The 24,684-nt window shown below is 49.3% G+C and overlaps 1 protein-coding gene and 1 long non-coding RNA gene across 3 annotated transcripts in view; one reads left to right on the top strand and one right to left on the bottom strand.

Annotated features, from left to right (window-relative positions):
* SLC35F3 (solute carrier family 35 member F3) overlaps positions 1-24,684 on the top strand; it is a 236,937-nt gene that overhangs the window by 178,035 nt on the left and 34,218 nt on the right. The window lies entirely within an intron of this gene.
* On the bottom strand, positions 7,655-14,455 carry LOC311582839. The gene is made up of 3 exons (XR_014774266.1): positions 13,614-14,455; positions 12,321-12,421; positions 7,655-8,301 (listed from the first exon to the last, which is right to left on the bottom strand). It is a non-coding gene; the product is annotated as an uncharacterized lncRNA (long non-coding RNA).

Raw genomic sequence — 24,684 nt, 5'->3', positions numbered from 1 at the left:
GTATTTATGTGATCTGAAATGATTAGAGTTCGAGACAAGGACGCCCCTCTGTGCCCTGTGAGAATTAAGACCATTCATTGCCACAGCTGTGTGTTCAGAGCAGGGTGTGTCACTGCACTTTTGGTCGCACAGCATCGTGTGCAGCATCCATCTTGTCAGCATCCTGTCCTGTCCTGAGGGGAGACCTCTGGGTAGCTGGTGTGGGGGAGGGGCTCACAAGGCTGCCACCCTTCCTAAGCCTTTGTAGGCAATTAGGGCTGCTGAGAAGGAAGAGACTGTCGTTCCCCAGGGATGTTGTAGCTATGGGTAAGAAGCCCATGCTCCCATAAGCAACCCAGAGAGGGGGGAGGGGGAGGTAGAGAAAGGGAAGGAAGAGGGAGAGAGGGAGAGAGGCAGGGAGGGAGGGAGGGAAAGACAGACTAAGTGAGAAGAGAATCATCTCTGTAGGAGCGGGTGGCAGGGTGAGTAGGATGAAAATGTATGTGAATACAGAGTGCCACACTTTAGCCCATCAGAAATAACTAACGTATGTTAATAAAATATATTTTAAAAAAGAAGGTTTTGGGGGGCTGGAGAGATGGCTCAGAGGTTAGGAGCACTGGCTGCTCTTCTAGAGGTCCTGAGTTCAATTCCCAGCAACCACATGGTGGCTCACAACCATCTATGTGTGGTCTGATGCCCTCTTCTGGCCTGCAGGTGTACATGGAGATAGAGCACTGTATATATAATACATAAATAAATCTTAAAAAAAAAAAAAGTTTTCAACTTCCCACTTACAGTGGCTAGATTTTCATGGTTTCTCAAACTATATCTTCACCAAGCCCTGGGAGAGGGGGACTGTGAGGTTTTGCCTGTTTGTGGTCTTAAAGTCCTGCTCAAATTTCCACCAACTTTGAGTTCTGAGACCAAACATGGGCTTGCATCACTGTTGCTCTTTGACGAGCAGTGTATACAGCCCTGTCTGGAGGTGGGTGATGCCGCTAGTCTGTACCCTGGGACTCGCTGGGTAGGTGGCAGACAGCAGAGTCTATTGGCAGGCAGGTCCCTTCCTTCTCAGCTGGGACAGTCCACCTGAACACGTGCGCCTCACCTGCTCTAAAGGCATGGACTTCCGCTCCGCATGGTGGCCCAGCCAGTCAGACCACAGTCACGGTCCCCAAAGGGCATGCGTGGCAGCGGGCTCAGCACAGGCTTTTGGTCATTTCTTCCCTGCTGTGTGTCAGGACAGACAGCGGCTTGCCTGAGCTCAAAGGGAAGACGTGAATTTCACCTATCACTATAAAGATAGCAAAATCGACTCATGAAATGGCAGGTGGAACAAGGACATGGTTGCTGCCATCTTAGAGCAAACCACCTGCCACATGTTCCACCTGGAGCATGCTGGGATGCGGGCAGGGCAGGGCCCATCTGTCAGAATTGCTGCAAGGTAGATTCCACTAGGCAAGCATCAGTCCCCAGGGGATCTTCTGAGAGCCTGACCAGCTTGGAGATGGATGGACATGCATGCACGCATGCACAAACATGCACATACACATACACACAAATACATGCACACATGCCCATGCACACACACATACGCACACATACACACACACATGTGCACACACACACACACACACACACGCACACGCACTGCGTGGAGGCCAGCAGATAGAAGGGTTAATAAATTATTCAGAGAGTGGAAATGTGCTCTGACTGGAGGACGATGGGAAAAGAGAGCAGGGTGCGCTTGCTGCGTGCTCACCTGCCCCCCCCTTGCAGGCAACTCCTTATGTGTATACAGTGTGTGACACACTGAGCTGCCAGGCCATTGGGCAGTGGTAAAATGCTCACGTAAGATGCAAGAGCCGCAGATGAGGGTCCACATTAATAGGAAGTCACTTGAAGAGGCAGGAATGGCAGAACACAGGGCTCTGGGCTCAACGGGTGAGTTCTCTGGGGACAAGGCAGCCTCTGTGAAGACGCTCGGGGCCACAAGAAGGCCAGGCTGCAACCCCTGCAGAGGTGACAAAGGAGATAAAGACACCATAGCAGCTAAAATGCAGCCAGGCTTCGACCTACTCAGAGTCCCCAGGGCCAGGAAGCCCAGGTGTGAGGCCAAGTAGGGTGACACAGGGACACTGGCGATGCCTTCTTCAAAGGTCCAGGGCAAGAGGCATAGGTAGGATGGATAGTAAAGGCCAAAACCAAAGAGGAAGGAATGAACAAAAAGGGCGTGGAAGAGAAGAGGAGAGGGGAGAAAACAGAGGAGACAGGAGAGGAGGGAGGAGGCAAGGCGGAGAGCCTGCATGGGGGCGGGGCTCTGTCAAATGGGCTTCGGGGTGGCTGTGTAGCATGTTTGAGACCAGCTTGAGCTAGACGCAACCCTGTCTCAAGAAAGGAGATGAAAGGACAAATGAAAAAAGGAGACAGACACAGAGAGAGAGACAGAGAGGGAGAGAGAGAGAGAGAGACAGAGAGACAGAGAGACAGAGAGAGAGACAGAGAGAGAGAGAGAGACAGACAGACAGACAGACAGACAGAGAGAGACACAGGGGGGGGGAGCGAGCGCCCCCTTGGGTTATATTCCACAGGCTTCCTCTTTCTCCCAAGCATGATCAGACCATCTTGGTCACTTGGTCTGAGGCTGTGGCCAGTGTACAAATTGCTTTCCTACCAGAAGTTCCCCCAAATGCCGGAGCTCAGAAACCAACAGCTGCTCCTTGAACAAGCAGCATGCCTTCCCACACTCCCACCAGTCCAGCATGGCCAGGCCCACTCAGAGCGATAGCCAGGCCGAGCATTGCAGACAGCTCGGCCTGACGTGCAGGAGTACGTGATGGACACCACCCGGATCCTTCTACAGAAACCCACTTTCATGCTGGCCAGTAGGATACGTGGACAGCACTTCCGGTGGAATGCAGACACAGGCCCCAGGACCTTCCCACTGGCCACCACAGAGCTGTGGTCCTTCTGGGAGTGGCAGGGGTGACAGCAGGCGGTGGGTGCTATGTGCTCTCCCACTGCGACTCCTCTTCAGCGGTCCTCACGTCAGTCTCTTCCACCCACCTTGGGCCCACCACCATCCAGGCCTGGAGACCGGTGTCCCTCCTGCCTACACATCTACTCTCTCCTGGGCTCTTCCTCCTCTCTCTCCTCTTGAAGCTCCTTTTCTTCATCCTTTCAAATGAGAAACAGAAGTTCTTCCCGTCGTCCCTCATTTCTGCTTCTCAGGGACCCAGGCTGAGTTTGAGCTCACGGTGCTGGTGGAAGGAGCTGCGGCATCTTGCTGGTTGTTGGATACGTCACCCCACTACACTTGGCTTGTGATAGATTCTGGCCTTCGTTAGGATAGACAATTTCACTGTTCTTGGATGACGGGAATAATGAAAAGTGTTGTCTGAGCAAGGGAAACCGTGACTGAGTCAAAAGATCCGGATGTGGTACCTGGAAGTGTGTGACAGGAAGCACCTGGTCAGTGGGCATGGCAAGGCTTTAAGGGACTGTGCCAATTACGTTCCCTCTTTGGGTTGTGCTCCAAGCAAACGCCGTCCTCCACGGCAGAGAAGCCTCACACATGTCTGGATGTGAGAAAAGCAGAGACTAGAGGCAAAGCCAGGCTGGCTTACCACATCCAAACCTCCCAATCCCCCTCCAGAGACCCACTTCCTTCAACCAGACCCCACCTCCCAGAATTCACGCATTCTCCCCAAACTCACCACTGGCTGGGGACAAGGTGTCCCGGCACATAAGCCAATAGGGACATTCCAGTCAAACCCGCTGGTGTCTGTAGGCTACGCTTGGAGCAGCAGACAAGAGGGAGATGTGTAGGGGAAAGGGATCCGTTTATAAGCTCAAGGAAGCACTTTAAGTCCCTGTGCAAGCATGGCCCAAGTGTAGCCGACTGCCTGAAAGAAAGCTTTAAAGCTCCCAGGATTTAGCAGTGTAGAAGCATCACTCCTCCTGAGTTCACTTATAAATGGAGCTCTGTCTCAATCAAAATACCAAAAGGTTTGTTTTAAGAAACAGACAAAAAAAAAAAAAAACTGGAGAAAAAGGAGCTGTCAGGGGACCTGGCCAAACTGCACATGAACCCAGTGACTGAAGCAGCTGTGTCCAGACAGGAGGCCATGGGCATGAGAGGCAGCTACACGTGTGCTGAGCCTTGGCGTGCAGTTGGTGAACCTCACATGGGTGAGGAGAGGTGCATACTTCAGTCAGGGATAGGGAAGTACCAGAGGGAAAGTGAATGTTAGCCATACACCTCCTGCCTGGGGAAGCCTAGAAAAATTCCACGTAGGACGTAAATGTGATACCGCAAGTCTTCGGAGTCCTAGGGAGAGAGGGGAGTGTGATGACATCACTACCTTCTTACGTGGAGCAAATCCCGAAGCCTGCACAGAGAAGATGAGAAGTAAATTAGAGCCCAATGGGTAAAGTGCTCCAGAGGGGAACCGCCTCCAGGAAGTAGTTTGACCGCCTCTCCACACACATTACGACACACATGTGCCCCCCACACACACACACTCATACACTCACAGATACACACACATAGACCCACAGAATTACATAGGCACACTTAGACATGCACACTCATATAGGCACACTCACATACAATAGACATGCACCCACACAGACACACACAATAATATTAACTAAAATTGTTTTTTAATAAATAAGTTAGAATTTTAAAAAAAAATTTTTTTTGTACTTAAAGACAAGGCCTGGAGAGATGGCTCAGTAGTTAAGAGCACTGGCTGCTCTTCCAAAGGACCTAGGTTCAATTCCCAGTGCGCACATGACAGGTCACAAGAATCTGCAACTTCAGTCTTGGGGAGCCAACTCCCTCTTCTGGCCTCCAGGGGCACCAGACACACATGTAGTGCACAGACATGTAGGCAGGCAAACCACCTATAAAACACACACATAAATTTTTAAAGCTTGAGGATTATGCTGGTTGGTAAAAAAAAAAAATTAAATCACCAGCATCATATGAAAATATGAACTGAGTGTCTTAGGTAGGTAGGGTTTCTATTTCTGTGACAAAACACCGTAAACAGAAGCAAGTTGAGGTGGGGTGAGGGGTTGTTCAGCTTATACTTCCAGGTCACAGTCCATTGCTGAAGGAAGTCAGGGCAGGAACCTGGAGGAGCTGAGGCAGAGGCCATGGAGGGGTGCTGCTTACTGGCTTGCTCGGCTTGCTTCCTATAGAAGCATCCCAGGGGGAGCTGATGCCACAATAGGCTGAGCCCTCCCACATCAATCAATAATTAAGAAAATTCGCCCCATGGCCCTGTTTCCTGCCCAGTCTTATGGAGGCATAGTCTCAACTGAGGCTCCCTCCTCTTTGATGACTGTAGCTGTGTCAAGTGGACATAAAAGTAGCCAGAGCACTGGCCAACTGGAATAATTAAAATTCATATGATAGAGTTCATCTAATAGAAAAAGATATTTATCCATATGCTCTTTGTTTTTTTCTTTTGGTGTTTAATGAGACAGAGTATGTGTCCCAGGCTGGCCTAGCACTCATCATGCGCGCCAGGCTATCCTCAAAGTCCTAGAAATCCTCTAAGAAGATCCCCCCCCCCCCCTCTCTCTCTCTCTCTCTCTCTCTCTCTCTCTCTCTCTAAGTATAAAAGCAACACACAATTCAATAGGGAATAACACTGGCACCCTGTGGTCAGGCAGTTCGAAGGAAGAGACAGGAGTGGCTTGTAGGTCTGCAAGCTGCTTCATTCTCACTCCAAGGGGGTGAAACATGTTTGCTTTTTACCACCAAGTCTGACAAATAGAAAAAGAGGGGGCTTGGTTATGTGTGTAAGCAGAGCTTGAGGAAGCAGGCCCTGGAGTGCTGGTGGTGGGTGCACACTGGCACCCTAGGAGTGTGTGCCCTCCCGCAGGCCCCTGGAGTGCTGGTGGTGGGTGCACACTGGCACCCTAGGACCCTAGGAGTGTGTGCCCTCCTCCGCTGGTTATCTCACCCATGAGACCAGCTGTAGGGGCTGCAGGTGGGGCTCAGCAGTTAAAAGCTTGTGCTGTTCTTCCGAAGGACCCCAGCTCAGTGTCCAGCACCCACACTGGACAGTTCACAACTGCCTGGGACTGCAGCTCCAGGGCGCCTGGCTCCCTCTTCTGGTCTCCACAGACACATAAGCACACTTAAATTTTTTTTTTTAAATCTTTACCAAAGTAGTAGTAGAAGGAGGGAGGAAGAAGGAAGAAAAAGAAGGAGGAGGAGGAAGAGGAGGAGGAGGAGGAAAAGATGACGATGACTTTGGATTAGCAGACATGTCACCGAGCGCACAGTTTGAACAGAATCCTGTTGCCCCTTTGTAATTGATTCAAATCACCTAACAGAAATGCTATATAGACTCAGAGCATCCACTGTAAATAGCAGAGTAATTGCTCACACTGCAACAGAGAGAGAGCGCCATGAAGCATCACTCAGTGGAAAAGCAAGCGACACTAACCATTTATAAACCACAGAAGGAATACAGGATGAAATGTAGATACTGCTGCCAGATGCAAGTCAGTGGTAGAGTGTCTGTCTGCTTAGCTGTGCAAAGCCGTGGGTTCAATCAGCAGAGAGCTGTATTGCTTAAATGTACACATATAAATAAGTCAGAACAAAACAATGGGTCCCCACGTTCTCAGAAAGCAGTAGGTGATTTTGCAGAGTTAAAAAAACAAAACTAACTAAAAGGAGTGAAGAGCAGTTCTAAGAACTAAGAAACAGGTGCAGCTGTGTCATCATCCAGGTGACCTCTGACCTCGCACTGTGCAAACAGAACAGGAGGCACCTGCCCAGGGCTGGATGCCAAGTAAGCACAGCGTGAGCTGCGCTTGGGAAGTGCCAAGGGCAAAGGCTCTCCTGCCATTGCTCTGAGAGCCTAACCAGAAAGGACAGGTCACACTAGGGGTGGGGCAGCATGGGGGCTGAGGCCGGATGGTGGCAGACAGACGACCCACTTCTAGCAAGGTCCCTACTCCCTGCCTAGCCATCCTGTTAACCTGAGCCTCTAAGCTTCACCCAAGTTTTAAAAGATTTATTTTATTTTTAATTACCTGCATATGCCTGTGTCTGTGTGTGGACTTGCACACATGAGTGCAGGTGCCCTCGAAAACCAGAGATCTCATTGGGCGCCTGGAGCCGGAGCTTCAGAGGTTTGTGAGCCATCCAACACCAATGCTGGGAACCTGTATCAGGCCTTCCAGAAGAGCTGCTCCTGCTTGTAACTGCTGAGTCATCTCTACAGCCCAATTTTAAAGCAAGGCGGTGGCTGTTCTCTCCCCCATGTGGCTCTCCCAGGCCCTCGGCTCACACCAGGCAGCATTCGGCTTGATCACGTGAGTGCTGTGGTCACCTTGTCCATGCTGCGGGTGAGCCGACTTGTCCTTAGTGCCTTCTGCACCAGCAGAAGCCCTGAATGCTGTGGCTCACTGTGTGCCTATCAGGGGTCGTACCTCAAAACCCGTTTGTACCTCATCTTAGCCAATCACCCTGGGCCTGCCAAGCCAACCAGCATCATCGCCTGTGCCATGATTCTGCCTCCTCTTCTCAGAGACAGGGATATGAATTTTATCCTGTCGGTCAAACCATAGGAAAGAGATGCTTTCTCATCCCTCTTCACAAAGAGCAGCCTTCCAGCAGGTGTGGGTGGGGGGTGAGGGTGGGGGCGCTCCACTAGGAAGCTGCATCAGATACAGTCTGGGCGGTGCCACAAAATAGCTAATAGACAAAAGCCACTTGAGGGAAGTTTGAGGGCCTTGTTCCTGTTGTTGTTGCTGTTGTTTGTTGTTGCTGTTGCTGCTGCTGTTAAGCCCACAGTTTGAGGGCACAGTCCACCATGATGGGGAGGAGGCAGGTCTGCAGGAGCCTGAGGCTGCTGGTCACACGGCATCTGCAGCCACAAAGGAGAGCAAGATGAATGCTGGTAGTCGACTCAGTTTTTCCTTTTAATTCAGTCTAGGACCCCAGTCCATGGGATGTCACCACCATTAGAATGGGTCTGCCTCCCTCAGTTGGCCTAGTGGGGAAACTTCCTTCCACACGTGCCTACGGGCTGTTTCCATGGTGATTCTAAACCCTGTCCAGCCCACAGTCACGATGTGTCAACACAGAAGGAGTCTTTGTCTCACTGCTGTCTGTTGCTTTAGTTTGTTTTGAGACAGCGTCTCATGTGGTCCCAGATGACCTCCAACTCGATGTGTAGCCAAAGATGACCTTGGACTTCGGCTCCTTTAACAACTTCAAAGGTTCGGGCCTACGTCAGCCCTATTCCAGAGTGATAAAAGAGCTTGCAAACATGGTTGTGAGAGATTCTGTGGGGCAAAGACGGAAATATTTTGGAAGATTATTTCCTGCTATTGTGAAGAGTTGGAAAACAGACTCTCAACCAACAGGCATAGCACTGACTCACTGCTAAACTCATGAGTGACTCATTAACCCGTTGGTAAGTATTTAATGAGGAACAGTGTCAGTGAAAAGGCAGCATGGCTTGTCTGTGAGGAGGTGCTGAGTCAGCTGAGGCTCTGTAGACTTGGAGGGACGCATACGCCCTTCACCACCGAGCTCGTCCTCTGCCTCCACTCCGCTCCCTTCCACTGGTAACTAAGATGCACAGATAGTGTATCTCAGAGTTTCATTATTAATTTAAAATTGTCTGCTCTGTGAAAGACCTTGGGAAGAGAATGAAAACCAAGCCACAGCCTGGGAGAAAATTATCTGATAAAGGACTGACATTCAGAATGTACAAAGAACACTTAGAGGTCAGGTCCAACCAAGGCTGATGTAAAAAGTGGGCGAGTGGAGGGAAAAGTGGCCTCACCTTAGAGGTAGGCATGGCCAGTGAGAAGATATCTACCATCCAGCGGCATCAGGGAGCCACAACTTAAGAGGCAGAGAGACCCCACCATCGATGTGTCGCAGTGATAAAGTCAAAGCCCGGGCAGATGCCGTGAAGATGATGTGGAATAGCGGGGTGTCTGTTTCATTGCAGTGGAAGATAAGGTTGTAGACACCGTGGAGAGGGGCTCCACGCAGACCACTCAGGCACTCTTACCCTCTAGCTAAACGCGGAGGACCCTGGCTCACTTCCCAGCACCCACGTCAGGCAGCTAATAGTGACCAGTAACTCCAGCTCCAGGGTACCTGACGCCCTCTTCTGGCCTCCAAGGGAACCTTCACTCACATGCACATACCCACACACTGGTACACACACATATGCATAATTACAAGTAAAATAAGCCTTTTAAGAAGTTTTACTTGAGAGGCTGGAGAGATGGCTCAGTGGTTAAGAGCACTTGCTGCTCTTGCAGAGGACCCGGGTTCAGTTCCCGGCACCCTCATGGTAGCTCACAACCATCTATGAGTGCAACTGTAGTCCCAGGGGATCTGATGCTTTTTCTTCTGTCTGCACAGGCACCGGCACACACAGGAGCATACTCCCACAGAGATACATGAATTTAAAATTTAAAAATACAACTTTAAAAATTATTCAATAAATGTGTTGGTAAATTCTCAGAATAAGCACAAAGTTAAGTAAGCAACCTTTGGGGGTCAGTGGGAAGACACTGTCACCTAACTGTGGCTATGAGGTCATGCCACGTAAGTTCGAATCTCCCAGATAGCTACCAACCGAAAACAGAGTGCTTTGTTGCTTGTGAATGGAGTGGTGTCATGTTTATACCTTCCCACATCTATGCTTCCCCACATCCCACCATCCTTCACTCCAACGTTAATGTCTATTTCATGATCACAAAGAAAAATTGCAGGTTGTATTTAGTCAAGGTTCTGTAAAGTAATAGAACATTGTGTGTGCGCGTGGTGTGTGTGTGTGCATGTGTGTGTGCGCGCGCGGGCGGGCTTGAGTGTGTGTGTGTGTGTGTGTGTGTGTTCTACTGAAAAGCTCCAGTATTTTTTCAGGCCACAAGACTGGATGTCCTAGCAGTCCCGCCTGGTGCTGGAGTCCTGAGATAGCCCAGAAAGCTGCACGTTGTCAGTTTACACTGGAGTAGATCTTAATGCCGGTGAAGGAACTCTCGGTGAGAGTGAGGGCACACCAGCAGGAAGCCCAGGCTTCATTCTTCCTCTTATGATGTGGGCTGCACCAGAAGAGGCAGCCTAGTTTTAGGATTGGTATTCCCAGTCAAGAAAATCCTTCACAGGTTTGCCTAGCTGCTAGGGTTTTAGTTAATTACAGAGATAGTCAAGTTGAAAACCAGGATTAGCCTCCACACAGGTGTTTCCAAGCTGCACTGTAAATTCCTCAATGCCCCAAGCATTCTCTTTTTTAAAATGTTTAAGGCTTATTTTTATTATTTTCAGTTATGGATATGCATGTGTCTGTGTGTGGGTCTGTGCATGTGAGTTCAGTGGCCACAGTGGCCAGAAGGGGGCGTGTGTGAGGTCCCCGGAGATGTGGTTGGAAGCTGCCCCATGTGGGTGCTTGAAACTGACTTGTAGCACCCTTAATCAGTGAGCCATCTCCCTAGCCAGTAAGGAAGCATTTTAAAGGTAAAAAATCTTGGGCTGCTGGTGGCTCAGCAGGTAAAGGTTCTTACTGCCAACCCTGACAACCTGGGTTCAAGTCCCAGAATCCACAGGATAGAAGGAAAGAACCATTTCCCACAAGCTGAACTCCTGTCCTCCAGTGTGAGCTGTGGCACGCACACATAAGAAACATATAAATGTAAATTAAAACCTTCAAAAGCAAAGATTGCAGAGAAAGCTGGCGGGTGCTGGCAGTCAGCATTTTAAAAGGCTCTCTTTAAACAGCTGGCCTGAATCTGGCGAGGTTAGCTTTAGCAAAACTTCACCACGCTGGCTGTTGTGTAGAGCTGGCCTGTGCAAGGTCTGCTTAAGTTTGCAGTGCCAGGCACAGACCTGCAGGGTCCTTGGCTACATAGCAAGTTCAAAGCCAGCCCAGGTTACAACAAAGCAAAAAAGACTCCAGAGGAGCTTATATTGGCTGCTTTTTCCTGTCACTGACAAAAAGCAGCTGCAGGGAGGCGGGACTTAGGCTCAGAGGGTGCTGTTCATCACCGCATGGTCGCCACTGGAGGCTGCAAGCGTGTAAGGCCTTTCGCTCACATCTCAGAGCAAGAAGCAGAGAACTCAGATGCTGGTCGTCATCTTTGTCTTTTTAGCTCAAGCCCTCTCTCACTAGAAGTCAATATTCAGGAAGGTCTTTCCCCTCACTTAACCCCCTCTAAAAATGTCCTCAACCACACCCAGTAATTGACAATTAAAATTAACCCATTTTCAAGCCTTCAACTCCAAAGCATGGTGGGGGGTTGATTCTAACATTTCCGACTAGACAAGACTACTTTGTGAGCGCCTGAGCCCCCGTCCCTCAAAAGATTTCACTTCCGGTTCTGTTGAATCTCTACTTCAGAGACACTCTAGGCAGAGCTTTCCCTTCGGCCCTGGCACCGCCTGAGACTCCAGCAAAGCCTCCGGCTGACGGCTGATGCTCAGCCGCAGTGTACCGCCTTCCCACATCCCATTAGCTAATTGAAACCCACAGTAAGAAGTGAGAGTGAAGCTGGCGTTTATGCAATCCAATCTGCAACATAGTAACTGGGCTGCAGAGCCAACCAGGAAACTCCTGCCGGTGTGAGCTTGCTGAACAGGACTGGGAGGAGCTGGCAGGGGCTGGATGGGGCTGAAGGACTACCCTGTGAAATAGCTATCCCCCACAGCAGTAACACCATTGTCTAGGGCGGGCTAGGCTGGGAACACATCTGTGTTAGTGAGAAAGCTGTATTCATTGATCTGTTTGGGTAGTAATGTAAGTAAGGGTGGAACCACAGCTGTGATAACACCGCATCAGCTTTATTCAGGCTTCTTGGGTTGAGAGTTGGTTTTCTGATGTTGATTTGCAGTTTCCTGAGCTACTTCTGAAGAAAACATTGGCTGGAGAAATGGATAGCATGAGAAAGGCTCAAAGTGGGTGTTTAACTTCTATTTTAAAAATTGTTCAAATCATCTGGAAGCATCTACCTATCAGAAATTAGTCCTTAGTTCTGGGGCTCAGAATGGCTCTTAGAATTGAATGTAGGGGGTGCGGACTCATCTACGGGCTAAATGCTGATTCCAAGGCTCCACCTGCCCCTAAAGCCCGATTCCTTCTCCGCTGGGTGGCGTAGGGCTCTACACTAAAATTTTCTGCACGAGGGGCATCCCTACTCTGTGCAATGGACTCAGAAAGGAGCCTCTTAGGTCTCACTGAAGTAAACAAAGTTTTCAAGTGTAGACCAAAGGGGTGGGATTTCACACTGAAGCTCCAGACAGGATTTGGTTGCAGCCCAAAGTCACGCAGGGCAATTGTGGTTTATACCTTGTGGAGGCTGCTAAGGGTTCCAGTGCCTGTTGGGTAGAGGGTCCCCGTGTGGCCCTCTGTTGTCCTGGTCGGCTTCAATGGCACGTTAACAAAGTAGCCTGTGAAGAGAGGTCCATTAAAGAGTTGCTAGGATCAGGTTTGTCTGTCTTAGTGAACTGATAGACAAGGTTCCTGCCCACTGTGGGCAGCATCATTCCCTCCGTAGGTGGTACTGGGCCACGTAAGAAAGCCAGTTAACCATAGGCCTTCGGACAAGCCACCAGCAGCTTCGCCGCCCTTCCTGCCCTTCTTCCTACCGGAGGGAGGCAAGGCAGCCCTGCCTCCAAACTCCTAGTTGAGTTGCTCTTTTGACTTCCCTCTGTTAGATCTAAAGGAAACCGCGTCTCCCCACGTTTGGGTGGTTAGACAAAAGCCAGCATTCCTCAGGAACCTGGGGTGACGGTCCCCCTCTTTACGAAGGAACCTTTTCCTTTATCACTGGCAGAGGGACAAATGACTGTCTGTGGAGCCTGTTAGCATATTAAAGCGATCCTGGCCTCTCCAGGCTCCCTCAGCATCACGTGTACCTGTTGCATATTTCAGAGTCCGCGTTGACGTCCTGGCTCCTGCTCTCCATTCTCCTTATAACATGCTGTTTCAGCTGTGCGTCCTCCTCATCCTCTCTTTCTGTTCACTCTTGCTCTTCTCCTTTGCTCACACTCTGCCTTCACCTCTCAGTCCCCCTCACCCCCCTCCCTCACCCTCCCCTCACCCCTATCCCCCCCCACACACTCTTGCTTCTCTCCTGTCCGTCTTTCTCGGTCTGGACTCTTCCCAATGCCTATGGTGTTCTCCTTCATATCTACAATAAAACCTTCCCCAGAACCATACCGTGGAGTAGACATGTCGCCGGTTTACACACCCTTGAGGATGACTTTGCTCTTCAAACGTAAATAACTTCTCCTTTGGTTAAGTTCATCTTGCGTGGAGAGCTTTGCCGCAGCAACAGACATGAGGCTAGCGCACCCCTGGTATTGCGTTTTGGGGAGACTAGACTAAACTCTAGCTGAGGGATGAGGCGTCTAAGTGAGAGGCAAAATTCAGTTAGCTGAGAATTGTGATCAGCTTGCTTGAATTTTGTAGATCCTCATCCTTTTCACTGATAGATGTCTTCTCAAAAAATATATTTTAAGATGGGGTGGTAAAGTGCTTGTCATGTAAGCTTGGGGACCCATTGAACGCCTAAAGTCCCCATTAAAAAGGCAGGCATGACGATGCACACATGTAACCCCAGTGCCCAGAAAGACTCACCACATCTGGAGGGTAGACCAGTGAGAAGCCCTGTCTCAGGAAACAACGTGGTCAAGAACACTCTGGGGCCTGCTCAGCTTCTATCATAAGACGGCAGACAGGAGTGCTTTGGGGTGTTCTCAGTTCCATCATAAGAGGGCAGACAGGAGCACTGCTAAGTCTCCTTAGTTTTCTCCAGAAACCTTCAGATAACAGGTTTGGAAGGCAGATTGATGCAGGAGTTTGCCCCTACAGCTCCCTGGCTCGAGCAGCACTGGCAGGAGTCTGGTTCCATTCTCCAGCACCTGGGTATCCAAGTCCCCAGCACCATTTACTGAAGAGGTTGTTCTTTCTCTGTTGTGTATTCTTGGCCCCTTAGTTTAAAAAAAAGTGTGTGTGGCTCTCCCCAGTCCCTCTGCTCTGCGGGCTTGCGTGTCTGTTTTGAATAACCAGAAATAAGAGGTTTTAGCTGCTGTGCTGCTGTACGGCAATTGTGAACCCAAGCGATGCAGTGCTGCCAGCGTGGCTCTATGTGCTCAAAGTGCCTATGGCTATTGAGCATCTTCTGTGGATCCATATAAATATTAAAAGAGATTTTTCCCCATTTCTGTGAAGATTGACAAGTAAGCAATATAGAAATTAGACAGGCCATTTTGTGAATGAGCACATGTGTTACAATAAATTGTATCAGTTCAGCTTATTGGCTTCTAATAACTGACACGGAGTCTGAAACGTACTTTAAGGCCGCCAGCACTACCCCAGGCAGAATCTAAACTGATTCTAATCTACTCGTAAACTAAACAAACTACTCTAAACCTCCTAACATACATATATCCCAAGCACCTGCCAATCTGATCCTCGGGCTGCTTCTCTCCCCCTTCTTGGTCAACTGTCAACCATCTTCTTCCTCTCAACTGTCAAATCTTGGGTCGGCCCCCTTCCCCAGGAAGTCCCGCCTTCCACTTCCTGTCCTTCTGCCCAGCTGATTAGCTAAACAGCACTTTGTTGACAGCTGTTAATCCACTCAAGACATTCCTACACACACACACACACACACACACACACGCACACACACACGCACACACACACACACACACACACGCACACACGGCTCACTGAGGAAACCAGACCTGAACCCCCAGCCCATCTAGAACAACCTCTACCACACTTCCCTTAATTTCTCACCTCTGTCCTTTAAATCCATACAACCAGAAAAATGACTAAAAACAGACCATCTCCTTCCATTGCTCTGAGAAGACACCTTAACAAAAAAACCAGCTTAGGTGAGGAAGGAGTTTATTCACCTTAAGCTTACAGGTCACAGTGCACTGTTGAGGGAGGTCGAGACAGCTTAAAGGGAGAATTGCCTGGAACCATGAAACTAACTCGCAGCCAAGGACACACAGCAGAAACCAGGGAGGAATGTGTCTTGATGCCTGTTCGCTTGTTCTTAATGTTTAGCTAGCTTTCTTCCACCGCCCATGGCCAACACTCACAGGGAATGTTGCCACCCTCAGTGGGCTGGACAATACTATATCGGTTAACAAACAAGGCAGTCCACCGGTGACATGCCCACTGGTCCTGATCTGGGCTTAGCTGAGATTCCCTTCTCAGAGGACTCTAGCCTGTGTCAAATTAACAGAGCTAGCCAGGGCCCCGGGCACTGGGTACCTTTTTAAAAAACTGAAATCATAAACAATAGAGGGGTTTGTGGACTTAAAAACATCTAGCCTTAAAACCAAAAATTATTTTGGGCAACACGGTTCCAAAGGGTGTCTGCTATGTTGAGCTTGGCAGGCCTTTTGTGTGGTGCTCTTCTCAACCAGAGAAAGGGATGTGGCCCATCTTGGCATTCTGGTAGTGATCCTGCCTCACCTAGCAGCTAGGAACAGGAGTCTGGCTAGCTGTGTGTAGATACCCAGTTTTCCCAGCATCCCAGCAGGATGAGGTGTTTGGGTACCTTCTCGTCCTTATGTGTATAGATAAGGACACTGAGAGAAACAGAGGGACTTATCTAGCGTCGGGTGCGCAAGTATTTAGGCCTGTGTCTGTCGACAGGAAACCTCTTCCCATCCATCGGCACAAGACTGACATCTCCATAGCCTCTGTGGTTCGGGCCCAGCTGGGTAAAGAGAAGGCTTTTGCTGTTCATTTCAGTCAATATTTACTTAGCACTTTCCGTGCGTCGAGCTCCTTGCTAAACGGTGGAAAAGCAGAGCCTCCTCCGTTTCCACAGCATTCTTTTATGACCTGGAACAGGCGAGAGCTACTTAGAAACAAGAGAGAGTGAGAAAATAGATTGCAAGGGCAGAACAGGGACAGTCCCGTGGCCGCTGACTGGCAGGCTTTGCTGTGTGGGCTGTGTTTTTCTCACCTGTTAATACAGCCCTCTTGCAGGTTTGTTTGATGTGAGTATAAGAAACATTTGGAGTGAATGCATGAATAAAAAGGAAATGCAAATGCCCCAGCCGCTTCCTGGCACACGGCATGATGGTGGCTGTCCTGGAGAGGTTGGTTGCACTGCCTCTGTTTCCTTCTGGGCAGCCTGTGATTATTCTGCCTTCATCTTCATCCTCAGGAGGGCCTTGGCGTTTTGATTTGGACATAAGTCACCCCTAAATGTGCCTCACCCGTCAGCCCATGCCACAGCTTCCAGCGCTGCCTCCAGAAGCCAGTTCTGTCGTGACCTTTGGGGCACCTAGTGAGTTGCCGGGCCCCTCCTCTTCATGTTCCTCTTTCTCACTCCCCAGCCCGGAGGTGGGGGTATTGGACCTCCCTGTGCAGCTAGGGAGCCAGGGACCAGGTACTCTAACAGGCAGCTGGGTTTGTAGTGAGCAAACAGCCCTTTGCCTAATGACTTTTGCCTTGAGGCAAGAACTTGCTCTGAACAACACCTGGGTTGCTCTTGTACTGAGCTGCACTCTATGCAAATCAAGTGCAGAGGTAATTGTGAAGTTTTGCATCTGAGTAAAACACACACACACACACACACACACACACACACACACACACACGATCTCTGCCCAAGGGAGAGTTATGTGTGATGTGCAGTTAGTGAATCAGTGGCCACTGAGGACCCCGAGTCTGACTGACAGTCTCTGGTGAAGGCGGGAGAGACACATATGGTAAATACAGGAGCTTGAGTTGTGATGTTAAACAAATTAATGTTTTACTGAAGCTAGGGAGTGTTAAAAAAAAAAAGGCAGAATTTCAGACTGGACAGAGAACTCAGCCTGTGGACTGTTTTCTGAGCAAGTATGAGGACTTGGGTGTGATCCTCCAGAGTCCACATGGAATGTCAAGTGTGGTAGAAAATGCTTATAACCCCAGCACTAATGGCCGGGAGACGGGAGCTCTGAGTGACCCCCCCATCCCCCGGGGCAGTGAGAATCCCTGTCTCAAAAGACAAGATGGGTGAAGACTGAGAAATGACACTGGAAGTTGACCTATGACCTCTATGTACACAGGCATGTGTCATACACACAAACACACACACACACATATACACACATACTACAAAAAAATTCAAAAAGAACAAAAGAATTCTAAAAGACAGAAATGCCTAATGAAATTTTAATTCTTACTAAAATTTCTGTCTAGTACACAGAGTGACCGCAGCATCAACCCATTTCGTATGGCAGGAGATAGTGGACAAGGCAGGGATCAGGGCTCAGAGCATCAGTGAGGTGAAACGAGCAGTGACTTCTTCCCCCAAAGGAGGCACACCGCACTCCCCAGGGAACGGGCCTGCATCCATGGCAGAGGGATTTGGCATCTGTAGCTAACATTTGGGACCTTGAGGTGGGGTGAGCAAGGCTGGAGAATCCAGGTGCACCCAGATTAATTATCTTTAAACTTGGATGGGGCAGTCAAGGAATGAGCAAAAAATGGAGAGCGGCAGGAGAGAAGACCTAGAGAAAGTCATGTGACCTTCCTAGGATGCCAAGGACTGCAATGAATGGGGGAGGGGGCTGGAAGGGGGAGGGGCGAGAAGCATTGTTCCTCAGAGCATCTCAGAAAGGGGCGGAGCCTGTCCACGTCATGACTACAGTGCAGCATTATCTGTGTGGACTCCAGAACCACAGGACTGAAAAGGAAGAAAAAAATGTGCTGCTACCCAGGCAGGATTGGCACTCGCTGTTACAGCAGCAGCAGCAGCAGCAAACTAACAAGATATTCCAAAGAGACAGACTTGGAGCAGTACCAAAAAACCCTATAAATGGAAATTACAGTGATTGACACTTAAACTCACTAAACACATTCATATTTAAATTTAGTAAAAATAGATTGTACTTGCCCAGAAAGGAAGTTCATACATTCCAGGGAATGCTGAAATATCTACCTAAATGCAGCTCGGAAAGACAGAATGAAAAAAAAAAAAAAAGTCACATCAAGCAAATAAATTGGCCAAGATTCTTCATTGCCTATCTCAATTCTAGGCAAAGATAGAAGAGCAATTTCTAAAGGAGGGGACAAGACAATCAATTCTCTGTTTCACCCTTGAAGAGTGTGTTCCATGCGATGCCTCTCAAGGCCAAGCGGAGATGACACTTGCCTGGTGGGAGTTTTGAGATGGGAGGCAGGTGTCACACAGCCCAGGAAAACAGGCCCGAGACGCTGATCAAACACAGAGCTCAGTCGGTTGGGTCCAGGTCCCTGCAGCATGTGGCTTTGCCCCAGATGAATGGGAGACCCCTCAGCCACACCATTCCTGAGAACGAGGGCTCCTTGTGGTAACAGCCTGAGTGAGCGTGTCTTGGAATTTTATTGCAGAATTAAAAATTTGGATAGAGTTCAAATTATAGACTTCCTAAAAATAGTTGCTGGAGGCTAGCTGTAAATTTCAAATTGTGGGGAAAACAGGAGTCCCCTTCGTACATCCATCGGCCCCTGTGGTGGGGGACTCTCTCTGTGGAGGCCATGTCTGCTGTGGGGAAGAAGGCCATGTCTGACGCAGGGACTGAGAGGAGAGGCTGTGAGCATGTGTGCTGTGCAGTATCTGCAGCCCCATGAGCTCTTATTATTTTCAGATAGTTATGATGTCTTTGAAGTGTTTGTTGCTGGGATCCTGTGGAGACTGCTGATGATACGGACAAGGACAACATCATTTGTCAGAGGATTCAGAAGTGCTAGGGAGCATGTGACCTCTGCCGCTCCAGCTTGCTGCATTTTGCAAAACAGATGTAACGGTTTTCCCGGGTGTTTGCTGTTGCTGAGGTCGTTTTCTTTCTTTTCTTCTTTTCCTGTGTATGCCTGTGGTATGCGTGAGTGTGTTTCTGTGTATCCATGTGTGCTGACACACGAGTGAGCAATTGCATGCGTGTGCGAAGGCCTGAGCTTGGCGTTAACTTCAGGAACCTTCCTTGATCACTCTTCCAGCTTATTCTCTGAAGCAGGGTCTTCCATTCACACTCAGAGTTTTCCCAACATGGCTGGTCTAGCTAGCCAGCTAGCTCTGGGGATCTTCTGTCTCTGAGGCCAGAATTACCGGGCAGCAGCCTCACCCACCAGCATCCACACGGACTCTGTGGACCTGCACTCAGGTTCTCCTGCTTCTTCTGCAGTGAGATCCATTGTCGAGCTATTTTGAGGCCTGTAATGGAAATGGAAAATGTGATATAAGTTGAAAATGATACTGGCCATAGGGATATTTAACAACAAAAAACTATCCCAAAGCAAAAGACTCACTCATCCAAGATGCGGGTCTCAGGTTGCATAGCATCTGTCTATTGCTGTAAAAAGACACCATGACCAAGGCAACTCACAATAGACAGCATTTCATTCGAGGCTAGCTTCTAGAAGGTCATGGTCATGGTAGGACCACAGCGGGACATGAGGCACTGTCAGCAGTGTCACAGTAACTGAGAGCTTTACATCCTGATCCAGAACCAGCCGAGAGAGAGGCCAGGTCTGGTGTGGCACTCCCAGTAACACACCTCCTCCAACAAGGTCACACCTCCAAATCCTCCCAAACCAAGCATAAAGGAGCCACCAGGAGAGGAGGGCCACATTGTTATTCAAACCATCACAGTATCATTAAACATTTACTCACAAAAAAGCTAAACTATTGGCCCCGTATCAACCCAGTGCCGTAGCCCAACGTAATCCCAATTCTGGACATCTACTCTTGTCAGTCAGTGAAGTCCAGGTTCAGTGACAAACCTCATCCCCCAAAATAAAGTAGAGATGAGACTGAGGAAGGCACCCAACATTGACCTCTGACCTCCACACGCATGCTCACCCCACTACATGAATGTGTGAATATAGAAAAAAGTTTGTGTGGGGATGGCAGATAGGAGGTGATTTGGAAAAATAATATATTCATATTTAAGAAATGTTGGTTGCTCATCCTAACAGAATATTCTAGAACTATGTGTACTTGCTGGAGGGGGGTGGGGAGGCAGTGGATCGGCCCCAGTGATGCTTTACAATGAAGATGAGGAACAGAACGTGAAGGGCTCCAGTATCCTAGAATGCAGAGAACTCAACCACCATAGTCAGACAGGCTGAGAAACTTCTAGAACACCCTTGGGAGCTCAACAGGAGTCATGGAAGCCAGTAGGGAGTGGAATGTGCAGTGTGCCAGTATCTCAACACCAATACCCTTCCATGTTAACTCAGTTCTCAGGTAAGAAGCCCTGCTTGCAATATCCCAGCACAATGCCTGTCAGTCCCTGTGAGGAAACCTCGAGGCAGGGCTAGACTCCAACACTCCGTTCTTAAGTCTGCTCCTCTCCTGGCTAGAGGATTCGGCTCCGGCCAAGCGTTCACCAGTAGGAAGGACACCGGCTCACTGAGTTGCTGTCCTCAGCCCAGCGGTCTTCATCTCTGAGCTGCTGTCACCAAGCACGCTAGCAGCACAGAGGGAGAAGTGTGACTGGGCCAGCTAGTGGTTATGTCTTAGCCTTCTGCTGGAACCCCTCACTGAATAGAGAGATGAGCGGGGGTGCCCTGGCGATCTGCTGGAAGCTACAGGGTATTGACTGAGCTTTACAAGTTTCTGAGGGGGTGTGGAATAAGATGGTCCCGATGGAGAGTATCTGCAGGCCACTCCTGTAGTTATTTCAAAACATACAGTAAATTATTGTGAGCTGTTGTCACTCTGCTTTGCCCACAACTTAAGAATCAATTCCTCTCATTTAACTGCATCTTTTAATTATTTTAAAATTAATTAATTTAGCAATATCTCTGTCTCTCTGTCTCTGGCTGTGTATGTGCATGTGTGCATGTGTGTGTGTGTGTGTGTGTGTATGTGTGTGTGTGTGTGTGTGTGTGTGTGTATGTGTGTGTACAGGCACACACACTATAGCACATGTGTGGAGGACAGAAAACAAAATCCAGAAATTGGTTTTGAGCCCCACATGGCTTCCAAGGACAGAACCTGAGTCTTCAGATTTGTTCAGCAAGGACTTTTACCTACTGAGCCAACACACTAGCCCACAGCTAACTGTGTTTTGTACTCATTAAATGACCTTGTCCTTTCCTATATGGTAATTACTCAAGTTTGATCATTATTCACTGTGTGCATCTATTGAAATATCACTCTAGATCCTATGTGCCAATTAAAAAGGGGAGAAATGGCCACAATAGCTCGTGTGGTAGAGTGCTTACCTAGGATGCAGGAATTCCCAGGGTCCTGTCCTCCACACGGCAGAAACCAGGTGTAATGGCACACACCTGGCATCCTACACCCATGGACAGCAGCTGAAAATGGAATATAAATAAAAAGTGAAAGTGGAATTGAAATGAGAACAAGATTGGGTGGGAGAGGAGGGAAGACAGATATAGGTGAACCAGGCCCCTGAGCATTCTGGGATATTTGTCCCGTGTGTCTAGTGGAAGGCAGAGATTTAGTGGGATTGAGTTCATACAATACTGGGAGCTAGGTAGACGTCTCAGTTGGCAAAGTGCTTGTTGTTCATGAACAAGAGCCTGAGTATAGTTTCCAGCTGCGAAGATCTGTAATCCCTTGGGAAAAGGGACATGGGGGTGGGGGGGAATGCTGGGAACACAGAGACAAGCACTGACCGGCCGGCCTCGCCAACTGGTCAGCTCCAAGTTCAGTGAGAGACCCTGCTGTAGAGGCAAGATGGAAATGGATCACAGAGAACACCCAGCATTAATCAACTCTGGCCTCTACACACACACAAACACACACACACACACACTCACTCACTCACACACACACACATACACACACATACACACACACACTCACTCACTCACTCACACACACACATACACACACATACACACTCACTCACACACACACACATATGCACACACATACACACACTCACTCACTCACACTCACACACACACACATACACACACACTCACACTCACATACACACACATACACACACTCACTCACTCACACTCACACACACACATACACACACACACTCACTCACTCACTCACACACACACATACACACTCACTCACACACACACACACATATGCACACACATACACACACTCACTCACTCACACTCACACACACACATACACACACACACTCACACTCACATACACACACATACACACACTCACTCACTCACTCACACTCACACACACACATACACACACACTCACACACACACTCACACACACATACACACACATACACACACTCACTCACACTCACACTCAGACACACACACATACACACATACTCACACACACATACACACACACATACACACACTCACTCACACTCACACACACACTCACACTCAGACACACACACATACACACACACATACACACACACATACACACACTCACTCACACTCACACACACACTCACACTCAGACACACACACATACACACATACACACACACTCACTCACACTCACACACACACACATACACACACACTCACTCACTCACTCACTCACTCACTCACACTCACACACACTCTCACACACACACATACCATGAATTAAAAAAACAAAATACCTAGAACAGTTGCTGGCCATTTAAACACATCTCTGGAGCCGCATTCTAGGATGCACACATTCAAAGTCAACAGCTCAGGCTTTTCTCTTGAATTGGGATGGGGTCCATGACTAACTCAGGACTCATGGGTGACCTTCAGGGTGACCTTCAGACGGCCAATGCCGCTTGCTGGGAAAGCGGGCCTGTGCTGTCAGATCTCATGAATCAGCCCTATGGACCTGGTGTGAAGACGCCTGTGGGCTTCGTCTCAGGATTACAGTGCATTGTGCAGAACCAACCAACCCTTCACTCATCGATTGTGCGTCAGGTCAAATCGCTGTCAGCGCTCCAGGCCTTGCCAGAGTGCGGGAAGTGGGGCCTTGATGGCAAAGCCGAAGCTCAGCTTAGCCTTAGTCTTGTTTTTATTCCCACACAAAGTAGGAGTGTTTCACAGCCTGGTGAAGTGAGGTGCCAAGCAGAACAAGGGCCTTCGGGTGTCCCTTGTGATGCCCTCATGCCCAGATGCCAACTGCTGCGGCACCGCAGAAGAGCATCAGGAAAAGTTCCTCCTACCCGGCGGCCAGTGGGCAGACACCAGTCTCTGCTGCCCGCTGGAGCAGAGAAGAGCTTACCGCATGGTGGTGGGGGGTTCTGTGGGCCCCAGGCCTCCATGACATCAGCTCATACCCACTAGAACAGACTCTACCCACTAGAACAGACTCTCCCTGAGTCTTCTACTCTGCCCTTGACCTCCACCACTTCAGAGGACATACCTCACAGCCCAGAGCAGGGCTGACCGTTCTGTCTGCTTCCCAGGCTGCTCCCCCAGAGCCCAGATGGATGCCTACACACCTTGTTGGGTGGGCAGGGCCCTCTCTGTACAGGGATCTCATAGAGCCAGGTGTGCAAGCAGCTGTGGAGACGATGAAAGCAGACTGGGCTGCTCCTTTGTGCCCACAGAAGGCCGTGTTGCTCTCAAAGGCCTGTTTGCCCTCTGGCGTGGTGCATAGTGTTCTCCATAGCCAGAGCTATTTGTAGTTTAAATCGTAGAATGTACTGATATACTGTCATTTCTAATGCATGGCCATGGTGCTGAAAACCAGAGGTGGGTGAGAGGGGCCCTGGGGAACAATTCCCCAGACCACTAGAAAGGATCTTTGGAGCACTGCTCACTGCACACAGACAGACAGACACAGACAGACACAGAGAGACAGACACAGACTGACAGAGAGACAGACAGACAGAGACAGGCACAGACAGACAGACACAGAGAGACAGACACAGACTGACAGAGAGACAGACAGACAGAGACAGACACAGACAGACAGACACAGAGAGACAGACACAGACTGACAGAGAGACAGACAGAGACAGATAGACACAGACAGACAGACAGACACAGAGAGACAGACACAGACCAACAGAGACAGAGAGACAGACACAGACCAACAGAGAGACAGACAGAGACAGACAGACACAGACAGACAGAAAGACAAAGACAGAGACAGAGAGACAGACAGATACAGATAGAGACAGACAGACAGCAGGTGTGAGGCCCTGGGATCGAAACCCACACATTTGAGGTAAACAATCTACTACTATGCTGCAGCCTCAGCCCTCTTTAACTTTGCAGTTTGAGACAGGGTCTCAGCAAGTTGCCCAGGCTAGCCTTGAACTCATTCTGCAGCTCAGAAAAGCCTAGAGCTTGCAATCCTCCTGTCTCAGTCTCTTCCAAGTCCTGCCATTGCTCTTTTGTCAATTTTTTTTTAAAAGAGCTTCCTGCTGCCCAGATTGGGATGTTGGATGTTCATGGGGGCATTAGCATGTGAATACCAAAAGTACCCTGCCTCTGTCACCAGATGAGGACAATGTGGCTGTGTCCCCATCCCATCCGGGACCCCAAGGGATAACCATTTCCGTGACCTTCCGGCTGGATTGAGCCAGAGTGTGGAACACAAGCCACACTTCTGCTTATGCAGGAACTGTGAACACTCATTCCCCTCAAGCAAACGCTTTCAACACCCAGTGGACCCCATACTTCACGACTGCCGCTGCCATCCTGTCTACAAATAACCCAGAGTAAACCATTGTGTGACTCCCTAACAGCGTTGGCTTTAAGTGGGCTTGCTGCTCTGTGGAAGGTGCTGGAG

This window comes from Acomys minous, assembly GCF_964271855.1.
Source record: "Acomys minous genome assembly, chromosome: 14".
Lineage (NCBI taxonomy): Eukaryota > Metazoa > Chordata > Mammalia > Rodentia > Muridae > Acomys > Acomys minous.
Note: the sequence above shows the minus strand (reverse complement) of the source record. Positions and strands in the feature narration are given on the sequence as shown.